Here is a 17,859-nt window from a genome sequence, read left to right as displayed (position 1 = left end):
GTATCTTTTCTCGTCACCGAGTGAGCGCTTGTTCGGTGTCTCGCCAACCCATAATCGTTTTGCTCGTGCTCGCACAATAGCTCCCCTATATCTTTCTTCATCGATAAGCTCAAGTTTATTCTTAACTTCTTTAATCTGCTTCGACCACAATCCAGGCGTCCCGCTATCTAGGTTCAGCAACAAGTTGAGTTGACGGTGCAGATCTTTCTCGTTCTCTTTACTGACATGTCGTAAAATGGTTGCTCTTTCTATTGCTTTCATTTTTATATTGTTCTTAAAACTTTCCCACTCACTCATCCAGTCCCCTGATTTGGTCGCAAACAGTGCGTTGAACATTTCCTTTACTTCGTTCACATAGCTCTCATCATCCAAAAGTTTAGAATTAAATTTCCAAAGCTCCCAGTTAAATTTAGATTTATTTTCCTTTGCTCCTATGCAAAAAACTACTAGGCTGTGATCTGTAAAAGACACGTGCTTAACTTCGTAACTTCGGCACAGAGACGCGAGTTCTAGGGAAATGTATGCACGATCTAGCCTCGCATGGCTTTCTCTTTGGAAATGTGTGTACTGGCGTTGTCCACTAGGTGATAAAAGCCAACCAACGTCTTCTAGATGATACTCTGTGGTTAACGTCCTTAATAAGTGCGCGCTAGGGTCCTTCACAGGCTGAAGTTTTACACGATCTTCAGGCATACATACACAATTGAAATCACCCACCATAACAACACATCTTTCACCCTTCAAATGCTGTTCAAGCTGCTCGAAGAACAACCTACGCTCCCCTTCCTTATTAGGTGCATAGACGCATATCATACGCCATTTCAAATTAGAGAAGGAAAAGTCAACAACAATCAGGCGTCCAGAAGGGCACACAGTGACTGCCTCTTCGACGAGGCCCAGACTGTTGCAAATAAAAATAACACACCCTGCCAAATTGCCAACAGCATGACACACACACATACATTGTACCTATCTCTGAATGGTTGCACCATGCAGTCCGTTTGGTCTTCGCTTTCTACCTTCGTTTCTTGTATAGCGACCAAGTCGAATTCGTTTTCAAGAAATAGCCGACTAACTTGATATTGCCGCCGCCTCGCTGCCATTCCGCGAACGTTTAATGTGGCTATACGTAACGCAGACTGGAGGTTTACTGCCATTTAATTTCAAAACAAAAGGACCGCACGGCGCTTACCTCGGCAGTCTGGGAAGCAGTTGAGCATGTGCACTTGCTTTTTTGGTTGAGCCCGTAGACACTGCGAAGAAGCCTTGCCTCTCGGTCGAACCACCTTGAAGGGTTTGTCCAGTTCCTTATGCACAAACTTCACAATCCCTCTTTGCTACGAGGGCGGTGACCAGACCGTATCCCGGTCGAGGGAGATGTTCGGCTTCAGTCTGAAGCTAGGTCGCCGTGGCATGACGGCTTTGGGGGGCGGTCCCTCGTTGTTAGTGTAGTCAAGGCCGTCTCCTGCTCCGTGCGTTCTTTTTGAGTTCACAGTAAATTCCATCGGCTCCCGCTGACATCCATTGCCTGCGGCTGACGCTGCTCTTCGGTCACTACTAGACGCAGCCTTCGTAACTCCAGGCGGCTGCACGCCGTCCTGGGTGTGTTCGTCTCGCTGGCCCTCCGACAAGGTGCTCTCGGAGGACTTCTCAGCAGCCTCCGAAGGCGTCTTTACTTGTGTAGCAGGTGTCTCGCTTTTCGTGTCACGGCTTGCGGCCTGCGTGGAGCCTTCAGAATTTTCGGAAGACGTGTTAGGGTATCGCGTGGACAATTCCAGCCTCCCTTTTGCTGCTTCCTCGGCGTCGGCTTCATCCATGATGAGGTCTGAAGCGTCCTCTTGTTGCAGTGGTCCAGTAACACTCGCGTAAGTTTTAACGCACACGTCTTCCCGATGACCAAAGCCCGATGACCATCGGGTGCCACGAGGAACACGACATTCGCGTCTAATGTGCCCCGCAGCCCGGCACCGGAGACAAAGCGGAGCTCTGCCCGGCACTACCACCAGAGCCAACTCGCCTGCTACGCGGAGCTGGTGCGGGAGGTCGTCCACCGAAACACCGGATTTCAGCTTGAGCCCAATTACTCTGGTCGTTGATGCTTTGTCCGCAACGTCACTGACCCGCCACTTTTCCTTCGAAATGTCCGTTACCTTCTCAAAAGGTGCCAGGGCAGATCGCTCGTCGTCGTCATGGACACCGTAGACAAGCCAGTGCAACTTCAGCCTCATGTCCTGGTTCATTGGATCGATGATGACGCATCGTCGTTCCTTCACCTTGAAATCACGCAAGGCCAACATTTTCTTCATCCCGGCTCCGCTCTTGAATGTAAGCGCCCAGACGTGATTCATCTGGTACGCCCCCAAGGCCATCACCTCGGGGAGCATATCCAGACCATCCAACGCATCATGGAAGTCTTCCACGCGATACGGCCGACATCTCACATCAGCATGCAGAAAAACAGTATTTAAAACATTCCGACCTGATGGCAGTTGAGGCAAAATGGCTTGATAATCCTGGTCCGGTAAGTCCGCAATCCTGTTTCCGCGACCCAGCTGGGCCGCTGTCTACACCAGCGGCGCGATGATGTCTCCAGGACGCAGAATATTTTCCTGCTCACGCTCTTCTCAAATAGTGCGATATAGTGCTGTGAAGCTTGCAGCCGAGCAAAATGAAGAGCGTCTTTGTCCACTGACATTAGGCTATAAACTAAAAGGAGGGCAGAAAGGCAATTATCCTTGCGCCGCCCGGGAATCGAACCAGGGTCGCAAGAATGGGAATCTTGCATGATACCACTACACCAACGGCGCATGGTTTCTCCAGGACGCAGAATATTTTCCTGCTCACGCTCTTCTCAAATAGTGCGATATCGTGCTGTGAAGCTTGGAGCCGGGCAAAATGAAGAGCGTCTGTGTCCACTGACATTAGGCTATAAACTAAAAGGAGGGCAGGAAGGCAATTATCCGTGCGCCGCCCGGGAATCGAACCCGTGTCGCAAGAATGGGAATCCTGCATGATACCACTACACCAGCGGCGCTTTTTTTTTCTTTATTACCGACTTGGCAACTACAAAGAACGATGAAAAGGCGCATGGAATTAAAAACACAAGTCACTTTCTGACAGGTTTCTTGTCATAGAATGGATTAAGTGACATGAGCTTGTCCAAGACTGGCAGCCATTCCGGGGGTTCAGATTGCACTCCGAAAACATCACGCGTGTACATTACACTTTCAACAAAATACTGATGGGCTGGGTGTACGACAACATGCTCATGGCGAACATCCATCCGCGTTCTCCATATGCTGTGCATACACAAGACCATTAATAAATCAGTGGGCACTTCTCCTGGCTGGGCGCATGGAAGGTAGCGTATGCCAAACGACGTTATTGGTAAGTCCCTTTTAATAGTACGCTGTAGCACATCCCACAAAAAAAACCGCATCGTGACAATCAATGAAAATATGCTCTATGGGTTCCAGCTTTTTGCAAATTAAACAATCAGCAGACCAAGGCACAAAAAGGCCTTTGCTTTCCAGCCATGGCTTCACCGGAAGAGTGCCGGTATGCAAATGAAAAAAGAAAGATTTAGCGGACAATCTGATGGGCATTCTTTTCACTCTTCAACACGTCCCGCTCCGGACCCAAAGCATATACACCGCGATAAAGAGGCACAGGTAAAAAGGTTTAAAATAAATCTTTCTAAAGCCGTTTTCGCGTAACAGTACACATATACTAATTTGAAAATCTCGCCTTCACTAATTGGAAGGACGCGACAACTTCGCGAAGAAAAGCACTTAGAGCCATTGGCCCTGTAGACATAGTCGAAACTACATATTCCGGCAGTGAATCACGCAATCGCACTTGGATTACCGTTCTAAGAAAAACACCGCTTTGTTCGCGCAAAAAAAAAGAACCTGGTGACAATCTGCTTTAAGTATAAATGTGACAATCCCAGTCCACCACTATGCACCGTATGAAACAGATTGCATCGACTGGTACGCTCCCATGTTGAAGCCCACACAAACGTGGCAAATACCCTATGCAGTTTTTTGAACAGAAATTCTTGATATAGATAACACTTGCAGCATGTAAAAAATTTTTGCAACTAGGAACATATTGCAAACGGTAGCTCTTGCGAACATAGAGAAGTTATGTCCTCCCCATTTGTTTGTTTGGGTTTTCACTTGCTCAACTTCACCGGCCCAACATTCCTTTCTTTCACGGTAATGCTTTAGTGACACACCAAGGTAATTGCTTGGCGTTACTGTCCATTGGATACTGGAGAACAGTTCAGGCGCGTATTGCCAGTTTCCATGCCAAAATCCTAAACACTTTGGCCAACTAATTTCACTTCCACTTGCAGTGCAAAAAGCATTGGCTTCTTTTACAACTTCTTGCACGCTCTCATGGTCAGTACAAAAAACCGCAATATCGCCCGCGTATGCCAAAACCCGAACTTCACTTTGAAAAAATCTATAACCGCGTATGTTTGGCCTTGTAAGCAATCTTAAACAGAAAGGATCCAGATAAAGCGCTAACAAAAGGGGAGACAGAGGACAGCCCTGCCTTACTGACGACTGAACAGGTATACTATCGGTTAAAGGCTTATTCACGACCGGTCTCGCTGAACAGCTGTCTTAAAACATTTTCACGCCATTTGTAATCACGGAACCAGCATTGACATACTCTAAAACAGAGAACAATATTTTGTGTACCACTTTATCAAATGCTTTGTGGAGGTCTAATTGCATCATGGCTACGTGGTCATGCATCGCGTCACAACATTCGAGAACACTCTTTGCTGCGTGTATATTAGTAAAAATGGTCCTTCCTTTTATACCGCATGTCTGATGTCGGTTTACGAGAGAAGTAATTACACGTTGGAGCCGTCGCCCTAATACTTTCGTGTAAATTTTATAGTCGACATTCGTTAGACTTATAGGACGGTAAGACGCTACAGACTGAAGCTTAACTGGGTCATCTATCTTCGGGATTAGTACAACGTGTGACATTCGAAAAGACGGAGGAGGTGCGTTCTTTTGGTAGCACTCACTAATAGCTCTTTCCAGTAAAACAGCCACTTCAGTTTTAAAGGCCTTGTATATGGCAGCACCAAGACCTTCTGGTCCGGGTGACTTATTGGAATTTAATTCCCGGATAATGGCCTCAATTTCCTCTGAAGTAATACTTGCTTCAAGTGTCTGCGCGACTTCGTCTTCCACTCTTGGCATCAGCTACAGAAAGTCTTTCCTGAAGCGTTCAATGTCAGGTGTTTTCAGGCCAAACAATTCACTGTAAAATTCTGCAAACGCCCGTTGAATCGTTTTCTTTTTCGAGGTTACTACGTTCTGATAGCAGATTTCTTTTACCTCTTTTGACACTGCGTACCTTTTTTCATCACTAAGTGCCCTTTTCGTGGGCGTCTCTCAGTGCCACAAGTTTTCGCTGCGTGCCCTTATCACCGCACCGCGATACTTCTCTTCGTCTATCACCTCAAGTTTGTTTTTTATCTTTTTTATATCTTGGACGAACAAGCCAGGCGTAACGCTCTCCACGCTAAGCATGTATTCAAGTGTGCTTCGAAGTTCTTTTTCTTGTTCTCTTTCTTTACGTCGGAGAGTGCATGCTCAGTCAATAGCAGCTATCTTTATATCGCACTTAAACTGCTCCCATGCTTGTATACAATTAGTCATTTTGTAACATATGCGTAACATATGAGGCTGTTACATTAAGTACATCCCCGTAACATCTTGGTGGAGGTCGCGGGTTCGACACAATCTGACGCTGGATCTCCGCAGTGGCCGTCACCTCGGAACAGTCACGATGACAACCGACGCGGCTTCATCTACCCCGCACCTCCACCAAGATGTTACGGGGATGTACTTAATGTAACAGCACCGCGAGATGGGCTGAACTCGACGCTGAGACTTCAGTAGCCGTGCAGTGTCCACTCTGTCAGAGCGTCGTCCTCTTTTTCAACGCTTTGTTGTGCCCGTGTTCCTCGGTCGTCGTCTTCGTCAGGGTCCCGCGTTTCCAGGTAACAATATTATTTCACTTTAGTGGTAAACTCTTCATCCAGCATCAGTTTTTTATTAAATTTCCATAGCTCCCAATTGAACTTTGTTGCCTTACTTTTCATGCCTAGAGTAATCATTACGAGGGAGTGGTCACTAAAGCTCATGGGAAGTGTTTGATATTCCGAGCACGAGGGCACACAATCAATGGGAACATATATTCGGTCCAACCTTACATGACAGCTACCTTGAAAGTGCGTGAACTTTGCTTGGCCTTCATGCGTCAGTATACAGCCAGCATCTTCAAGCTCTGCCTCGTTAACAATGTCAATAAGTAACTCTGCACTCTTGTCACGAAGGACACGGTCTGTTCTATCTTCCGGTCTACAGACACAGTTGAAGTCTCCAAGCAGGAGAACACGCCTCTCATGTATTAGGACGGATTTCATATAGTGAAAAAACTCTTCGCTCTCAAACGTTCTGGTCGGGGCATAAACGCAGATCACTCTCCAGTCCAATCCAGAAAAACTGAAATCACATATCAATAGCCGTCCACTCTCACACGAGAACACAGACTGTACACATTCTATGCAATTTCGGATGAAAATGACACATCCCCCCGATCTTCCAACAGCATCACAAACGCAAATAGTATATCCAGAACGATATATTTCAGCCATTTTATCTGTTTGTTGTTCGCTTTCCATTTTGCTCTCTTGAACTGCTAGCACATCAATTTCATTTTCCAGCAGAAGGCGGTTCAGCTGCTGTTGTCTCCGACGCGTTGACAGCCCCCTCACATTTATCGTGGCTACGCGCAAGCTAATGGGTAAATTGGTCGCCATCTCAAGAAATCATAAATCGCGAAACATATCACTCATATCTCTTTTGCAGAAAGACAGCATTGCGGTTGATCTGTTGCACGGGATGACCATTCTTCCGTTTTGGCGAGTCCGTCCGTCGTTCCAAGCGCTGCTCCCGATCATGGATCGGGCTTGTAGCGTCTCGACCGAAAAGGGTACCCCCGATATGGCGGAGGCACAGGTGACATAGTTCTCCGGTCTGGAGGCACGTTTGGCTTTGGCTTGAAGGCCGACCGGCTAAGGGGGGCCGCCTTGCAGTGGAGGCTGACCGTTCCCCTCTCCTCCTTGCGTTGATCCCTCGTTGACACTGTCTTCGTGCACACGCTTCACAGGCAAGGTAGAAGCAGCTGGCATCTCAGCTTCAGTGTCTCCCTGTTCCTCACTGTGTTGTGTAGTCGAAGCTGGGCTTGCAGCACTGGCATTGCCGCCGTCTTCTTTCGTGGGTGTCTCGGTCTCAGTGAGATTTGACAACGGGACTATCAAATCTGATTCACGGTGTTTTTTCAGAGCAGGGGTCTTCTCAGAGTATGGTTCTTTCTGCTCTGCATCCTCAGTGATTCCACTGCTAGCTTCCTCGGCGTCCACAGCGTAGATCAAGTACTCGCCTGCCACTTCACTCGGCAAGGGGCCTGCAACGTTGGCATACGTGCGCACACACTGGGACTCGTCATGGCCGTAGCGAAGACACAACCGCAACGCGGCACACGACAATCACGACGTATATGTCCTTTCCCCCGGCACGGGAGGCAAAGCGGGGCTCTGCCTGGCACGTGGACGAGTGCGACGTCCTCGGCGACCCGAAGTTGATGCGGCAGGTCCTCAATGGTAACGCCCACTTTTAGCTCCAGCGTGATCGTTCGTATCGTTGAAGCCTTGTCGACACACCCTTGCGCTTTCCACTTTTCTCTTGATATTTCGGTCACCTTTCCAAAAGCCGCCAACGGCGCTCGCACATCATCGTCGTGCACGCCGTGAAGCAGCCAGAAATGTTTTAACCTGATGCCTTGGTTATAGGGGTCAATGACCACGCATCGGTGCTCCTTCACTTCAAAAGCTTCGGCTTGTAAAATCTTTGCTTTCGCCTCTTCCTTTTTAAGCGTTATCGCCCACACATGATTCATTTGATATGCCCCGAGGGCAACCACTTCCGGCAAAAGTGAAAGACGAGCGAGGGAGTCTCGAAAGTATTCCACCCGGTACGGCCTGGCTTTTATGTCGCCATGCAAAAAAAACAGTATGCAAAACACTCGAACCTGTAGGCAGATGCGGCAGAACCAGTTCATAATCTTTGGCAGGCCTTTCCGTACTCCTGATACCACGGCCCAGCTGGGTCGCTGAATCCGCTCCTTGGGAGCACATGATAAACACGTCCGTCACGCTCGGTGGCCGGAAGTGGAAAATCACTACACCAGCGGCGCGATGATGTCTCCAGGACGCAGAATATTTTCCTGCTCACGCTCTTCTCAAATAGTGCGATATCGTGCTGTGAAGCTTGCAGCCGAGCAAAATGAAGAGCGTCTTTGTCCACTGACATTAGGCTATAAACTAAAAGGAGGGCAGAAAGGCAGTTATCCGTGCGCCGCCCGGGAATCGAACCCGGGTCGCAAGAATGGGAATCTTGCATGATACCACTACACCAGCGGCTTTTTATTTTCTTTATTGCCGGCTGTCATACACATAACCAAGGTTGACACACAAAGTGAACTGAACACTCCAGCTCACATAAATATGACACAGGTAGAAAAACCGTTGACCCTATTGGGGTTGACGTTGTCGAGTTAAAATTCTTTTAACTCTACCAATGGTTCAACTTTCACCACCCATGCTGGGACTGCACTCATCGCTTTGTGCATTTCAACAAACGTGTGCATACACTAGCGAAAGTAGAGCCTTGCAGAGCGAGCTTCAGGGTCAACGTGGAAGCCCGCCATTCGGTACCGCCAAAGACTGTGTAATCCTAGCAACACTACGGTGTCTAGGGGTACATAATCTTCATTATCTGTCGGCAGGAACCTGATTCCGTGTGGATCTAAAGGTAATTCTTTTTTAAATGTTCTTTGTAATACGTCCCAAAAATAAACCCCCTCCCAGCAGTGCAGACAAACATGGTCTATTGTCTCTGGTTGTTTACATATTAGGCATTGTGAACCCCAAGGCAGATAAAAACCCTTGTCTTCGAAAAATGTTTTCACCGATAATGTACCTGTATGTAGCTTAAAGGAGCCCCGAAACGATTTTTAAGCACATTATTTTGCCTCTTGGTAACGTAGATTGGGTTATAGTGAAACTATTAACGGTGGTTGTTTTGTGTATTATCCAGTATTTATTATTTTAATTTGTTCGTGAAAGCGAGTTCGGACCACTGATGTTGCCGACACCCAGCGGCCATTTTTTGGCAGCGGATATGACGACATTGGGTCCGATTTGATGATTGGACGAACAATAAATTCACGGCTAAATGAACTCTTGATTAATGATACGCTCTGTCACGTTCTTGCGTTTTCTAATATACTTACAAAACCGACATATTTATTTTATATTAAAGCACTTCAAATAAAATGTTACAAAAAAAAAACGCTAGAGGCTCTGTCTATTTTCCCGAATCCAAGAATTTTGCGCCCCTCTAGTAGAAATAGCTGCACATGTAGCTCCTGTTTGCCCTGTGTTTGCCTCATGTGACACGCACGTGGTTTGCCGTTTGCCTATTCCTCGTGGTTTGTTGGAGGTGGTTCTTCGTATCCTTCGCTCGTGAAGCCTGCTGCCTGGTTATATTTCGTGCTGTCATGAAGAAATTCTGCGCAGTCCCAGGCTGCTCGAGCAGCGAAGGCGTTGGAGAAGTGTCATACCGCAGATTTCCTTCCCATAATGAACGAAAAAGAATGTGGTTAGAAGCTCTGGGCATTGTGGAAGAACCGAATCGGCGTGTGTGCTTGGCGCACTTCACTCCAGACGCCTTCGAGTGTTCATCGGTAGCTTATGCATCCGTAGGCTACAAGCAACGGCGGCTACGCAGCAACACGGTGCCAACGATGCCAGGCGCTCTGCAACAAACAGTCGAAGACGTAAGTATCGTGACGGACTGAGCAGTGAAAGTTGTGCCAATGACCAGGTTTTTGGTCAGCGAGTCTGTCGAAGTTCATACACGATCAAGGATTCAATGTTTTAACTGCTGTTGTATACTTTCTGAAAGAGTCATCGTTACGAATAACGACCTTGGCAGCCGCTCACTGTTCTCTCGACTGTCAACATATCGGGCCGCGTGAGCGCGTAAGCACACTTGAGAGCTCGAGCGGTGCCATGAGGAGGATTAGCAAAGAAATTTTAAGGTCGAGCGCTGCGAGCGCTGCGTACAACCTCTCGAATTATATAATATTGGTCAGCTGTCGATGGCGTGGCTTGTCTGAGAGTTTGCGCAAGCGTGTCGATTTTTTGTTGTATTATTTTAGAGCATGGCTTGCCAGAGCTCTGACCGCATTATCGAGAAAGAAAAAAAGGGGGGGGGGGGCGGAGTACATCCCGAGCACGCGCGTTCCCCTGTCCCTTGCCACAAGGTCTGTTGACGCAACAAAGTAGATGAAGCACGTTTTTACCCCCCCCCCCTGCTCTATTTTTTTCCCCACTGACTTGAACCCGCACATGGCAAGCACAGTTGATAAAGAAAATGAAATTCGGCACCCCATGCTAAATATTATTTGGAATGTGCACCTTTTGATTTTCGTCTCAGGTAGCAAAATAGGAACGCAAAAACAAAGATAACCATCCTATTCGGCTTGAAGCGACGTAGAGCTATAATATAAAGGAGCGCATCTTTCGAAAGCATGTTCCCAATGTACTTTTTTTAATGGATAGTGTGCTAGACCTTGATATTAGTATGCTGCTACCAACGATCTGGGCAAGTTGCGAGAGGCTAGAGCTACCACTCATCTCAAGGGTATATGCAGCTAATGTTTTAATAAAACTTCCCTTGAAATGGTGGCTTGCAGCTCATATTACTTCGTCACTGCATATTTCAGGAGGATATTGAAGAAGCAGACCTTGCTGAAGCCTCTCCACCTGAAGTAACATCTATCACAAGCCGAAATGTGAGCATTTAAATTTTATGTGTATGGTGGCATATGTGCAAAAAATTGTGCTACAAAACAAATTTTTACATAGGTTCCTATGGCACAGACTTCACCATTTTCCCATGAGATAGCAGCTAATGTTGAAATTGGGGCTTCACTTCTTCAACTTGACGTGTCTGGCCCTAATCTGCACGCCAGAGAGAAAGTATGTGGACACATTAGCTGAGCAAAGATGTATTTTGACACACGAGTTTTTCATTTTTGCCCATGTATTCATTGCAGCCTTCGACAAGTTACAACGCAGACCACGACTACTGCAGGCAGGCTATAGCTTCAACACAACCTGATGAGCCTGTTGTGGATCAAAAGTCAATAGGTAAATTTTTAGCTCCAAAGATTACTTCATCTCATTGTGTATGCGTAGCTTATACTGTTTCATTTTACCACGACATTGATAGCAGGATTGAATTTACTGTACTTGATTAAGCGCCATCATGCTTATCATTACTGAAAATGCCTCACTTTACCCTCAGGTGTGCAGGCCAGCTTCCAGGTTAATGTCATGAAAGATCGATGTATTCAAACAGAGCCTGTGTTCTCTGAAGTGGTCTGCAGCAAATGCAAAGAAGGTGGAACATCTGATGGTGCCTTGGACACCTCACTGGAGCTTGTTGGAGACTCTGCCAATAGAAGGTGCTCAACGCCAGTGGATAATTTGCCAAATGTGTCATTGCAATCAGTGGTTGAGCCATCCCCTTTGAAATTTCCTGCTGACGACACCTACGAACCATCAGTTGATGAGTCATTTTTGTGAGTGTCTATTCTCTATCTCTATACTAGTAGCAACTGTGTTTGTTCTTATGAATTTATTACACTAGATGTTACCTATATCTTTGCAGAAGTAGCGAGTCTCCTACTGTGCCAGTTCACTGCCAGAGGAAGTTTATCGTCTTCGAAAATAACCTCCTGGAATTGTTCAGAACTTGCAAGCAGTGCCAAGCGCCTTGTAAAATATTAACAAGAGTTTGTGGTTCTGCACTTTATGTGGCCACAGTCTGCACAGGGGAGCACTCATTGACCTGGACCAGCCAGCCAATGTTGAACAGAAAGGCAGCGGGAAATGCATTGCTCTCTGCTGCCATATGTTTTTCTGGAGCGAGCCCAGAAAAAGTGCTGCGACTCCTTCAGCAGGCTGGAATTTGTGTCCTTTCAACCCGCTCATACTATATTTATCAGACATTCATCTTGCGGCCAGCTATCAAACAGGTACGTAACAAGTGCAAGTACTGCATTTGAAAGTCAGAGTGTTAGTGCTTGATTCTTGTGTGTCTAATTATCCGGTGTTGGGGCATTTTTCTTACCTATATTTGTCTTATCTGTATTCAGTACAGAAAATGTTACAGTAATTTGGTGTACATATTTGTGCATAGCTCAGTGGGCCAGGCCCGAATTTTTGCAAGATACATACTAGTAAGTGCAAAAACATTTGCACTTAGTTATCTTGTGATGTAATCTAACCAAATCAAAATTAACTTTATTTAGTATACCAATTTTCTGTTCTGTAAGCTATAGCTTGGGACAAATATTGAAAAATATGGAGTAGCAACAGAGCATCACATAGTTTTGCTTAGTGTCCAATCGGCTGCATATGAAGCAGCTCTTTTTGCATACCTTTCAAGCTCATGTTATATGAATTCATTCACCAGATATGGGAAGCTGAACAACAAGATATGCTTGAGACTTTGGAAGGTGAATTGCACCTGGCTGGTGATGGGCGATGCGACTCACCAGGTTTTTCAGCCAAGTACATGACCTACAGCTTCATGGACACTGCTTCCACCAAAGTTCACTTCGTCCAAGTGCAGTTGGGAGAGGGGGGTGTCAAATTTTTTCTGACCTCTGAATTGTTGCCAGCCTTACTTGGCAGCCAGTTGCCACTGTTGTACTGCTTGTGTAATTCGGGATACATCACATTTTTAGAGCAAGGAAGTGGCAACAAGCAATGCAATAGAGAAGTATGGACTTGTGAAAGGCTTGCAAGAACTGCGATCACAAGGCGTGGGCATTGCATCGCTGACAACCGACCGTCATGCAGGTGTCAAGAAGCACATGCAAGTGCATGAACCCACCGTCGACCACAAGTTTGATACATGCACGTTGCAAAGAGTAAGTGATTAATGCAATGCACTGAATTGGCAGTTTTGTCATACCTGTGAGAATTGTATTTTGATAATGAGAATTCACTTTTTGTGAATATCGAAACATGTAAAAATGTGAAAAATTTTTCTTATTTCATTAGCAGGGAGCAAGCATGCTAAGCATTTGGGCGTGGCCACATTTTTACTTGTTGCAACATGTAAAACTCATTGTCTCGTGGGCACTTTCAAGTCGCGCTGAATGGAGAGTCTTTCAGATTCCCAATGCTTATTGAATCCAAAAGAGTTGTGCCACTGCTACACGGCACACTCAGTTGCAGTTGCGAGATTCCATTATCTCACACGAAGGTTCTGCAGCACCACTGTCGCTGCCGTTAATTTTCCAGGCATGCTGGCAATTAACCTACATGTTTAAAACTTGAAATGGTAAACAGAAGAATAAAATGTTTATTGGGTACAATACATAACCACATTTGAAATAAAGTTGACTTCTCTACCTTTGAGGAAGTTAGTGTTCGTTGTTATTGTGTTGTAGGAAACAATAGTATGGTGCCATGTTTTGCTGCTTGGCCTTTCTTTTTATTATGTGAATTAAGTTTCACGTATTGAAGTTCCTACTTTTCTTTCAGATGGCACTGCTGTGATTTTACTTCCCGTCACATTGCTGTGAGTGCTTAGTGGCTTGGAGTGCAAGTGACTGCTGTTCAAGGACACGCGCAGTCTCATTCGAGTTCCTTGCTCTTCTGCTGAATTAATAGACTATTCAAGCGATGCCGTTTAAGCTGCCCATATCGCAGCACTCGTTTGGCTTGCGAGTCAACAGCTTGTTGGTTTATGGGCCTTCAAAATGATCCTATGAGAGAGGTATAAAATAGTTGACTAAAATATACAGAGTGTAGCATCAAATGAACACTGTGGTCATAGAGCCTGACAGCACTGACGTAAACATATGAAAAATATGTTAGCACTTGTAACTTATATGCTGCTGTCCAGACAATCATATTATGGGTAAACACAGTATTGTCGTGTGGTAGTCACAGCGCTGTAGACTACAAATGGACAGGCGTAGCACTGGTCATATATTAATTGGGCTAACATACCTGAAAAGAGCTAAGCAACTCGGCATAGACAATAGCAGCAAACATGCTCGCTGCATTCGGCACCACTCGGTTTAAAGTCTGCATGGAAGCGTCGATGTTCAAGTGCCAGGCTTTGCAGCAATGAGTCCGGATAAATCTCAGCATATCTTGCACTACAAAAGAAAGTTGTAAGCAAAAAACTTAAAATTATCCTGTGTTAGCACTGCAAGTAATATGATAAGGCCAGTGGTAGTTGGCTGCGACAGGCAAGAATTACAATGGTTCATGACAGTATTTCAACTGTAGCACATAAAAGGATACAATGAAGCTGTGTATACATGCTTCCTTTTTGTCCTTGTCCCTTTATGGTACACATTTCAAGATTCATCTGCTTGTTCGGTAAGAAATGTACTATTTGTTTATTGAAAAAAAAAATTGGCCATTTTCATTGCAGCAATAAAGAAAAAGCTGGTTGCAGGGAGCAAGAAAGCAGGCTGTAGTGACCTTCATCACTGGATCCAACCAGTAGTAAACCACCTATATTGGTGTGTCGCTGTGAGCGCAGGGGATGGAAAAATGTTGGTGGCCATTTGGAAAAGTAAGCTTGCAGAATCCTTCATTTATCATAAAGCAATTTTAAGACTCTGATAATTTTCATCCTGAACTGCATTTGACAATATTTCTACACTCCTTAAATTAACAAGTTAACAGCATAAACGCTCATTAAGCTTTAACAGCTATGCAGAATTTGCATGCTTTTTGTGTGAACTGAAAAAAATTACACTGAGCCTGAAAAGGGAGCAAAATTTCAATTTTGTTCACATTTTCCTCTGCTGCCATTGTGAGTATGCAAGTAGGAATTCGCACAGTTGAGGCTTGTGCAGATTTGGCCGCATGCATTATGCCTGACCACATTCTAAGCTGACTTGTGAAGGTTACTTGTCCTCTCGAACTGTTTCTTGATGGCTAACACAGTCTGATTTTGTGCATTGGTCCCAGTATTGGGCAAAAATGTTGCAAGCCCAGAATTTCGTTATCTAGACACACCGTCTCGTACTCATGAGTGTATTTTTTTGTAGGCATGCTGAACCATGTCGCCAATGTATATTTTGGGCATGGTGAACCATACCCAAGGTGCCTACATGACAGCATACCGAATGGAAAGTGGCTCTTACCAGGTATGGTCATGTTTTGAGCCTGTAGTTACGTCCACTAAAATTGAAATGCTTTCAGGCACACCCGCTTATGCCCGGCTTGTTGCTGTGGCATCCGAGAGGATGCTTCTCAGGGACATCGAGAGGCTTTCATCATGTGGGCAGACCTACAACCTTGAGTCATTCCACAGTGTACTGATCAAGTTTGCCCAAAGTCAGTGTCCTATTCACCTGACATCATGTGTGCAAGGTACAATCATCACAATTTTATTTATTGTGAAATAAGCCTTATTGTGGCTTTTTATGCATTTCCTACATATTTTGATGCATGATTAGGACCCAGCTAGCTATCCTTCATCACAATGAGAATGTTGGCCGTGCTCAAGCCATCACCAAGGGTGGAGAGCGAAAATGGAAAAGGAAGCAGCTGAGGACCAGAAAAGGAGAGGAAACAGTGTGCCCAGTCAAGACTGCAACAACCTATGGTGTGTACAAAAAGATCAGATATACATGTTGAGTAACTGGTTTGTTATTAGGGAGCAAGGAAAGAATTTTTTTTATGGATGATATATTGCTTGTCAACCACATAGTTTCTGACAAAGCAGTATAGCTTTCATTCGTAGCTCTATGCATGTGCTCAGGTGGATGCTAGCGGGATGTTCTGCCTGCAGCTTTTTTGCCTTGCGGCCTCCTTTGGTATATTTATCTTATGTTAGTCAAAAGTTTGTCTAAATAAAACTGAAATGGAAAAAAATATTTAAATTATGTACTCTATCACTGATTACAAATGTACCCCACCTTGGGGAATTCCGCACAAGACATTGCAGTGATGTTTTATTTTTGCAGCGTATGTTTCAGCATTCATGGACAAGGTTGAGGACCGCTGCAACTCCTGCCTTTCATTCAAGGAGGCGCAGAGCGAGAGTAGCAGCAGCCACAACCCTCCGATGAGCGAACTTCATGCGCCACGGCGCACAAAGCAGGAGCTTATTGCTGCAAGGCAGTCACGGTTTGCAAAGAGTGCTATGACTGGTACAGTGGATGCTCCCCCCACAACGAGCAGGTAACTCAGCCTTTGTTATGGTGCCTACTCACAGCCTTAGCCAGATTTTAGACTATCCCACTGACCCCAATGGAAGGCCTGGTATGCTTGTACCAAATTCTGCACTGGTCACCTACTGGGGTAGAAGCTTGGGCTTGTTGGTACGTGATTAAAGGGAACAAAATGAAGCGCACCAAGTCAAGGATGGAAAAAGAAGACACACACAGCGCTAACTTCCAACTAATATTTATTAAAGAAAGGAAGGATGGTTTTTATACCACCGCATGTCACATGTGCCTAACGAACATGCGCTAGAAAGACATATCAGCCAGATACGCAGTCTCCTTTGGCAACAATGCAACGGAAGGGCTACTTAAACATTCATCTTTCGAAAGAGCAATCCATGCAGTTTCAGCTATTTCATGCGTTAACCGGTTTTTGTGCACTTTTAAAACCAAACTTTTTTTTACAAGGGGAATGCAATTGCAAACATGGCAATGAGCCGACAAACCTTTACATACACACGTTACTTACACCTTGGCCATGCTCACGGAGCCTATCATTGAGACATCTGCCTGTTTAACCAACATATTGCTTACCACAGGATAGAGGTATCTGATAGACTACATTTTGGACGCAATTAAGAAAACTTCTTTTGGTTTCTTTATGCAGCCTACTACTTTCTTGACTTCTGACGAAGTTTTAGTGCATAGATGAATCCATTTATTCGGAGTCAAAAAAGCCACTCTAGCTCCCGATCGCTGCTCAACTTTTTTTAGATTATGGGGCAGCCTACGAATGTAAAGGAGGATGGCAACTTTTTCCTTCTTACACGGAGCCTCTCGACTGACATCCGCTTTTTTCTGACATACTTTCTTGAGAACAACTTTAGCCACAGACACAAGATGGGGAGGGTACCCGGCGCATTCTAGCCACTTACACTGTTGTGAAAATAAATCACTTAGGATGGGGGCTATGCACGACCCAATGCAAATGCCTTCTTCCTGAATATATGGTTTTCTGTCTAATGCTGTGGAAGTAAAGTCGGGTAAAATCTTAATAGTAAAAATCCATTCACTGAAATACCACAAGCATCGATCAGTACGGACCGATTGCCTTTCAAAATGCTTGTGGTATTTCAATGAACGAATTTTTAGAACTATTAAGGTATGTTGACGACTATTTCATTGCACATAATAGAAATGATGATTCCTTCATGAATGACGCTTTTAATGTCCTCGCACTGTTTCGTGACCACTTCAAACCTCTGGAACTAATGTTTGAATTACCTGAAACAGGAGTTATATTCCTAGATATTAACTTCATACTGCATCATGGTTGGGCGTGCTGGATGTTCAAACCTCATGGCAAAAAACTATTGTTACCTTCATTGCACTCTAAACTTGTGAGACGTTCCATTGCTCGCCTTTTATTTCTTAATTCTCAAGAAGTCTTGGCTGCATCTCATGCATGAGTTTTTCACAATAGTG

General features: G+C 45.2%; 3 non-coding genes and 1 pseudogene across 3 annotated transcripts; 1 reads left to right on the top strand and 3 right to left on the bottom strand.

The window, feature by feature from the left end:
* Positions 1 to 2,482: 2,482 nt before the first annotated feature.
* On the top strand, positions 2,483 to 16,394 carry LOC146187138 (uncharacterized; annotated as a pseudogene).
* TRNAG-CCC (transfer RNA glycine (anticodon CCC)) lies at positions 2,736 to 2,808 on the bottom strand. Its single transcript has one exon. It is a non-coding gene; the product is annotated as a tRNA-Gly (tRNA).
* Positions 2,964 to 3,034, bottom strand: TRNAG-CCC (transfer RNA glycine (anticodon CCC)). Its single transcript has one exon. It is a non-coding gene; the product is annotated as a tRNA-Gly (tRNA).
* Positions 8,450 to 8,520, bottom strand: TRNAG-CCC (transfer RNA glycine (anticodon CCC)). The gene has a single exon. It is a non-coding gene; the product is annotated as a tRNA-Gly (tRNA).
* Positions 16,395 to 17,859: the final 1,465 nt, after the last annotated feature.

Source organism: Amblyomma maculatum, chromosome 6, assembly GCF_055883805.1.
Source record: "Amblyomma maculatum isolate TAMU_Amacu chromosome 6, ASM5588380v1, whole genome shotgun sequence".
Classification (NCBI taxonomy): Eukaryota; Metazoa; Arthropoda; class Arachnida; order Ixodida; family Ixodidae; genus Amblyomma; species Amblyomma maculatum.
Note: the sequence above shows the minus strand (reverse complement) of the source record. Positions and strands in the feature narration are given on the sequence as shown.